General features: G+C 59.9%; 2 non-coding genes across 2 annotated transcripts; both read right to left on the bottom strand.

Annotated features, from left to right (window-relative positions):
- Nucleotides 1-1,089: 1,089 nt before the first annotated feature.
- LOC140215016 (5.8S ribosomal RNA) lies at nt 1,090-1,242 on the bottom strand. The gene has a single exon (XR_011891938.1). It is a non-coding gene; the product is annotated as a 5.8S ribosomal RNA (ribosomal RNA).
- A 1,574-nt stretch (nt 1,243-2,816) lies between these two features.
- Nucleotides 2,817-4,631, bottom strand: LOC140215018 (small subunit ribosomal RNA). The gene has a single exon (XR_011891940.1). It is a non-coding gene; the product is annotated as a small subunit ribosomal RNA (ribosomal RNA).
- Nucleotides 4,632-7,500: the final 2,869 nt, after the last annotated feature.

The following is a 7,500-nucleotide window of genomic DNA, read 5'->3' as shown; positions in this document are numbered from 1 at the left end:
GTCCTTACGGACGAGGCTGGCAGGCGGCACAACGCCTGCGCGCGTGCGTCATACGAGCGGTATGCCGAAAAGGACTCGACACGTTCGAAAACCCAGCGCCAACCGAGTGCGACGCCCTACCACGTCCTTCGCCCAACACGGAGCTACTTATAGACGAGGCTGGCAGGCGGTGAACCGCCTGCGCGCGTGCGGCGCACGAGCAGTTGCGTGGTAAGCGACCGTGTCTGAAGCCCAAACACCACCGAGGCAAAGATCGCCTTAGCAGCGCGCCGCTTCAGCGGGCACCGCAGGGGCGACTAAAACCTGGCGGGAGGCATCGTCTCGTGTAGCGTCGCCCCTGCCCCAACTGGAGTGGCCCAGTCTTTAGGGGACAGAGACTGCGAAGCACTTGGACCGACGGCGGACTACGACGGAACGCTTCAGCTCCGCCAACGGGGCACCCACGCTCTCGAAGGAGACATTTTCCGTTTCGCGGCAATTCTCCGCCGTGCCGTGACTCTTCTCGCTCGCAGACGGCGCTGTCGCGTCGAACCGCTTTCGGGGGCCACCCTTCTCCTCCCCGCTCCTCGCAAGAATCTGCCGATTCCCATTCCTGCGACGAAGCCCGGAAGGGCGCCCACACAGCTGCGGTGACGTGAACGAGCGACCAGCTCTGGAGCTCGACGTACTTCGAAGGCAAACAGCGCAAATTGCGATCGCGCTGGCTTTGCGCACGGCGCGGGAATCGGCCGGCGTTTCATTCCCACGTTTTCCGTGCACGCAAGCGTGCGCTTCCGACTCTCTCGCAAACGTGCGCGCTACATGGCAACAGACGTTCGCGCCTCGTGCTTGGACCGCTCTTTCCCTGCAGGTATCCGACTCCATCCTGCGGCGGTCTTACTAGAGGCGCGCACTCGTCACGCTGCAGTAGTATTGCCTCGTTTCCGTCTTTTCGAAGAATTGGCACAACGGTTTGCCACCGTCTCCCTCTCGTGAGGCCGCTGGCGCGTGGCTTTAGCGCTCAACGTACTGTCCATGATGCCGACGCGGTCAAAACGAGTCGACGGACGCACGTTCCCTGTGCGCCGAAGTCTCTCTTGATATGTGATCCGACCCTCAGACAGACGAAGCCAAGGGAAGACCCAAGGCCGCAATGTGCGTTCAAAGAATCAGTGCTCAGTGTGTCCTGCAATTCACACCAAGTCTCGCAGCTGGCTGCGTTCTTCATCGACCCGAGAACCGAGTGATCCACCGCTTAGAGTCGTGAAAAATAGTTTGTTCAATTCAGTACAGTACAACCAGGGTTTTAGGCACGTGGCGTCTCCCTGTGTGTGGTTTCGAAGAGCGCCTTTCGGCGTGCGCTCCTCCAGTCTCGCTCTTTCGGCGGCCGCGTCTCAGCAGCTGAAAGCCTAATGGCACTCCACTCCTGCTACTCGCGCGTGTGTTTTGCGCCCACGCCTTCCTCGCTTGCCCTCGAGGCACCTTATGCCGTTTGCGCGCACTCGAAGCCGGTTTTACCTGCCAACCATCCACCGGACCCGTGTGTCTCGTGTGCACGTTCACATCGCTCCACTAAAAATTGCAAAGAGCGACAGAGCCATGATTAGGGCTAAGCCGCTGTGGAGTCTTTAACGGCTACACGGCCACGGGCAGGGCTTCACCCCCATCGACGTGCTTCGCTTCAGTCAGCAGTAGGTTCATAGAAGGGCCTCAAACACACACACACTTTCGCATCGGCAGATCGCCGCAGCATAACCGCTGTTGATCCAACAGCCTACTTGAGACGAAAGACAAGAGCCCGGCGCGCGTACTCGCGCAGCTCTCCAAAACCACTCGGCCAGTGCCAGGGACGGCTCCCTGCGCCGGCGCCACAACAAGTCTACTTGAGGCGGAAGACGAAGCCAGCAAGGGCCTGGCCGCAAGTGCGTTCGAAACCGGGACTACAGTCCCTCGTCTGTCCGTACTTCCTCTTTCGACGTGCGGCGCCTTCCCAAAGCGCACAAGTCCGCTAACCGCAGAACGCTTCCGACGTAGCAAAGCCGCGTTTCCTTCGGTACTTCGCAGCAACGCCGCCTTTCCCTCGGCGGCGGGCGAATAGCCTGCAGACGTCGTCGCATTAAACCGCGATCTCGACACCTCGCGCGTCACGAGCAGGAGCCGACCGGCAGCCTCCGGCCCTTTCGGACTCGGTGGCATTTGCCGCGGAGGACGGGAGAGCACTTTAGGCCACGGTTCCTTCCGTACTTGGCAGCCGCACCCTCATACCGACAGTTCCATGACCGACCGAGCGCCACACCGTTCCTTTAGTACTTGGGTGGCAACAAAGTCGGGTCGTTACTCCATACTCGCCGCAGGAAGCGACCGGCAGCCGCCAGCCTTTTCAGACTCGGCAGCGTTTGCCGCGGAGGACGGGAGAGCGCTCGCACCACGGTTCCGTGTGTGTACTAAGCGGCAGCGGCATTAGCTCTCGACCGTCAGTTCCTTGACCGACCGCACGCTTCGCCGTTCCCCTCGTACTGGGCAAAGCAGCAGGTCGGGTCGTCTTACTCCCATTCCGCGCAAGAGCGCCAAAGCGGACAGAAAGCCCACCCAGTGTGCGTTACGCCGTTTCTACCCGCGGGCGCGGCCAAGCCAACCGTCCAAGGTTGCAGCCGGCGTCCACTGGGCGCAACAAATTTGGCACGGGGCGCCCCTCAAAATTCAGGCAGTCCCCGGCATGTTCGGGTATAGCCGTCCCCGCGTCCAAGCGGGGCCAGCGGCGGAAAGCGTCGGGCGCAGCGAGCTGCTTCACCCACACGGGGTAGAAACAATGGCGCTCGCCACCCTTCACAATCCGGTAATGATCCTTCCGCAGGTTCACCTACGGAAACCTTGTTACGACTTTTACTTCCTCTAAATGATCAAGTTTGGTCATCTTTCCAACAGACCGGCGCAACCGAAAGGCCGCGCCGGACATCGGTCCGAAGACCTCACTAAATCATTCAATCGGTAGTAGCGACGGGCGGTGTGTACAAAGGGCAGGGACGTAATCAACGCGAGCTTATGACTCGCGCTTACTGGGAATTCCTCGTTCAAGGGGAACAATTGCAAGCCCCTATCCCAATCACGAAAGAAGTTCCACGGGTTACCCAGTCCTTTCAGACAGGGATAAAGACACGCTGCTTCCTTCAGTGTAGCGCGCGTGCGGCCCCGGACATCTAAGGGCATCACAGACCTGTTATTGCTCTGTTTCGTGCGGCTAGGAGCCGCTTGTCCCTCTAAGAAGGTTGTAAGGTGCTGGGAACCCCGCACCTATTTAATAGGCTAGAGTCTCGTTCGTTATCGGAATTAACCAGACAAATCGCTCCACCAACTAAGAACGGCCATGCACCACCATCCACCGAATCAAGAAAGAGCTCTCAATCTGTCAATCCTCCCAGTGTCCGGGCCGGGTAAGTTTTCCCGTGTTGAGTCAAATTAAGCCGCAGGCTCCACTCCTGGTGGTGCCCTTCCGTCAATTCCTTTAAGTTTCAGCTTTGCAACCATACTTCCCCCGGAACCCAAACACTTTGGTTTCCCGGAAGCTGCCCGCCGAGTCATTTGAGTAACTCAGGCGGATCGCTGGTTGGCATCGTTTATGGTCAGAACTAGGGCGGTATCTGATCGCCTTCGAACCTCTGACTTTCGTTCTTGATCAAAGAAAACATTCTTGGCAAATGCTTTCGCAGTAGTTCGTCTTGCGACGGTCCAAGAATTTCACCTCTAGCGCCGCAATACGAATGCCCCCGTCTGTCCCTCTTAATCATTACCTCGTATTCCAAAAACCAACAGAACAGAAACGAGGTCTTGTTCTATTATTCCATGCAAGTTTATTCAGGCGACTCGCCTGCGTTGAGCACTCTAATTTTTTCAAAGTAAAAGCACCGGCCTTCTCGAGGCACACAATGAAGTGCACCAAGAAAGGACCGGCATGATGTTCAGTCCGAGCCGTCGCATCGGGTAGATGCACTACTCGTCTGGAACTGAGATCCAACTACGAGCTTTTTAACCGCAGCAGCTTTAGTATACGCTATTGGAGCTGGAATTACCGCGGCTGCTGGCACCAGACTTGCCCTCCAATTGATCCTCGTTAAAGGATTTAGAGTGTACTCATTTCAATTACGGGGCCTCAAAAGAGTCCCGTATTGTTATTTTTCGTCACTACCTCCCCGTGCCGGGAGTGGGTAATTTGCGCGCCTGCTGCCTTCCTTGGATGTGGTAGCCGTTTCTCAGGCTCCCTCTCCGGAATCGAACCCTGATTCTCCGTTACCCGTAACAACCATGGTAAGCAAGTAACCTACCATCGAAAGTTGATAAGGCAGACACTTGAAAGAAACGTCGCCGGCTCGTGGCCATGCGATCAGCACAAAGTTATCCAGAGTCACCACACAATACGGGCCGAAACCCGATCGATCTTGGTCTAATAAAAGCACCCGTCGCCCAAAGGGCTTCAGGCTCACTGCATGTATTAGCTCTAGAATTGCCACAGTTATCCAAGTAGGAAGAAACGATCTAAGGAACCATAACTGATTTAATGAGCCATTCGCGGTTTCGCCTTATTTCGGCATGTACTTAGACATGCATGGCTTAATCTTTGAGACAAGCATATGATTACTGGCAGGATCAACCAGGTAATCGTTCAACTGCGCGTCCAGCCTTTCAAGCAGGCCGGACGCCGTTTTTGCGATGCCGAGGCCACCTTCAGGCGCCCCAACACGCTTCGTTCTCGCAAAGGGTAGCACTTTGCACAGTCCGAGACGACGGCGTTCGAGCTCGCTACGGCGCCCTCCCCGCAGGGCCGGGTATCGCCACGCGGCAAGAAGCACGCAACATTCTCGATAGACCGGTTGTGTCGACTCGATCGCGGCTTGCGGTTTCTCTCGAGCCCGCAGCACTGGTGGACCGACCGACACTTGCAACGTAGCCGAGACGGCAAAGCCGCTAGGCGACGGGTCACGCCCGCGCCTTCGGCGCTTTCGTATTTGATTCGTCCGAGGACGATGCGGAACACACTTCGATATCGTGGAAAAAGCGTCGTCCGACAACCAGCCCCTAACGCATCAAGCGGATGAGGCTGCAGACGTCAGCTGTGGGATCCACGGGAGCGATACCGGGGACACGCTTGACGGGCACGAAGCCCGCCGCATATCAAACACCCAGGTCGCTTTGGGGGCGACTGCTCTCTGGGACCCCCATATAATAGCAGCGATAAGTACCCAGACCTCCATGGGGCCGTACTCGTGCCACTTTCGACGAGCGTTTGGCGAAAATCGTGCCGCCTCGTAACGCCGCGAGCAAGATTGAAAGCTTACGTCGGCAGCACAATGCCGAAGTCGTGAAAGCGCAGCGCGTCTACCGAATGCGCGAACGGCAATTTCTCGCTAATGGCCAGTACGGTTTCCTGCACAATTGCCTTTCTGTCGCCCTACGGGGCCCCCGGCCGATCGATTCGAGGCACGCTAGCACGGCCCCTTCGCCATTTCCGAGCACGAGTGCGAACAGTGCGGGCGGCGTGCTCGACGCCCCGGCTGACGTCGTTTCGGACTTTGTCTCTTCGCGTGCTCGCGGCAACGCCGCGGCCAACGACGACGTCTGCGCGGTTCTTTGCCGGTTCCCGGCGTGCTATAGTGCAGCCCTCTGCAGGGTGACACCGGCTCCGTCGTGGCCGTGCGGCGGCTTGTACGCAAAAGTTGCGTCAAAGGCGTCGCGCTCGCGCCGCCCCGGCACACGCGGTTTCGGACTTTGTCTCTTCCAGCGCTCGCGTAGTCGTGGGCACGATTGTCGACTTCGGAACGGTGCGCGGACACCGCCACGAGCACGCGCAAGACGAAAATCGCACTACGGTACAATGTCGGCCGGGGCCCTACGGCCCCTTACAGTAGCAGCGATAAGTGCCCAGACCTCCATGGGGCCGTACTCGTGCGACGCGGCGGCGTACTGCGCCGAGCCGAGCGCCAATATTTGGCTTTTGCAGGGCGGATTCGAGCTCTGGCGATTGCCGCGGTACCGCCGCTCACCGATTCAAGGCACGCTAGCGCGGCCCCTTCGCCATTTCCGAGCACGCGTGCGAACAGTGCGGGCGGCGTGCTCGACGCCCCGGCTGACGTCGTTTCGGACTTTGTCTCTTCGCGTGCTCGCGGCAACGCCGCGGCCAACGACGACGTCTGCGCGGTTCTTTGCCGGTTCCCGGCGTGCTATAGTGCAGCCCTCTGCAGGGTGACACCGGCTCCGTCGTGGCCGTGCGGCGGCTTGTACGCAAAAGTTGCGTCAAAGGCGTCGCGCTCGCGCCGCCCCGGCACACGCGGTTTCGGACTTTGTCTCTTCCAGCGCTCGCGTAGTCGTGGGCACGATTGTCGACGTCGGAACGGTGCGCGGACTACGCCACGAGCACGCGCAAGCCGAAAATCGCACTACGGTACAATGTCGGCCGGGGCCGTACGGCCCCTTACAGTAGCAGCGATAAGTGCCCAGACCTCCATGGGGCCGTACTCGTGCGACGCGGCCGCGTACTGCGCCGAGCCGAGCGCCAATATTTGGCTTTTGCAGGGCGGATTCGAGCTCTGGCGATCGCCGCGGTACCGCCGCTCACCGATTCAAGGCACGCTAGCGCGGCCCCTTCGCCATTTCCGAGCACGCGTGCGAACAGTGCGGGCGGCGTGCTCGACGCCCCGGCTGACGTCGTTTCGGACTTTGTCTCTTCGCGTGCTCGCGGCAACGCCGCGGCCAACGACGACGTCTGCGCGGTTCTTTGCCGGTTCCCGGCGTGCTATAGTGCAGCCCTCTGCAGGGTGACACCGGCTCCGTCGTGGCCGTGCGGCGGCTTGTACGCAAAAGTTGCGTCAAAGGCGTCGCGCTCGCGCCGCCCCGGCACACGCGGTTTCGGACTTTGTCTCTTCCAGCGCTCGCAACCATGTCGGGGCCGACGCCGACGACTGCGTGGTGTTTCAACGATTGCCGGCGTGACACAATGCAGCTGCGTGCGGGATGCCAGCGATTCCGTCGTGTCCGTGCGGCGGCTTGTACGCAAAAGTTGCGTCAAAGGCGTCGCGCTCGCGCCGCCCCGGCACACGCGGTTTCGGACTTTGTCTCTTCCAGCGCTCGCGTAGTCGTGGGCACGATTGTCGACGTCGGAACGGTGCGCGGACTACGCCACGAGCACGCGCAAGCCGAAAATCGCACTACGGTACAATGTCGGCCGGGGCCGTACGGCCCCTTACAGTAGCAGCGATAAGTGCCCAGACCTCCATGGGGCCGTACTCGTGCGACGCGGCGGCGTACTGCGCCGAGCCGAGCGCCAATATTTGGCTTTTGCAGGGCGGATTCGAGCTCTGGCGATCGCCGCGGTACCGCCGCTCACCGATTCAAGGCACGCTAGCGCGGCCCCTTCGCCATTTCCGAGCACGCGTGCGAACAGTGCGGGCGGCGTGCTCGACGCCCCGGCTGACGTCGTTTCGGACTTTGTCTCTTCGCGTGCTCGCGGCAACGCCGCGGCCAACGACGACG

Source organism: Dermacentor andersoni, unplaced genomic scaffold (genome assembly GCF_023375885.2).
Source record: "Dermacentor andersoni unplaced genomic scaffold, qqDerAnde1_hic_scaffold ctg00000787.1, whole genome shotgun sequence".
Classification (NCBI taxonomy): domain Eukaryota; kingdom Metazoa; phylum Arthropoda; class Arachnida; order Ixodida; family Ixodidae; genus Dermacentor; species Dermacentor andersoni.
The sequence above is the reverse complement of the archived record's forward strand: the minus strand, read 5'-3'. Positions and strand labels throughout refer to the sequence as shown.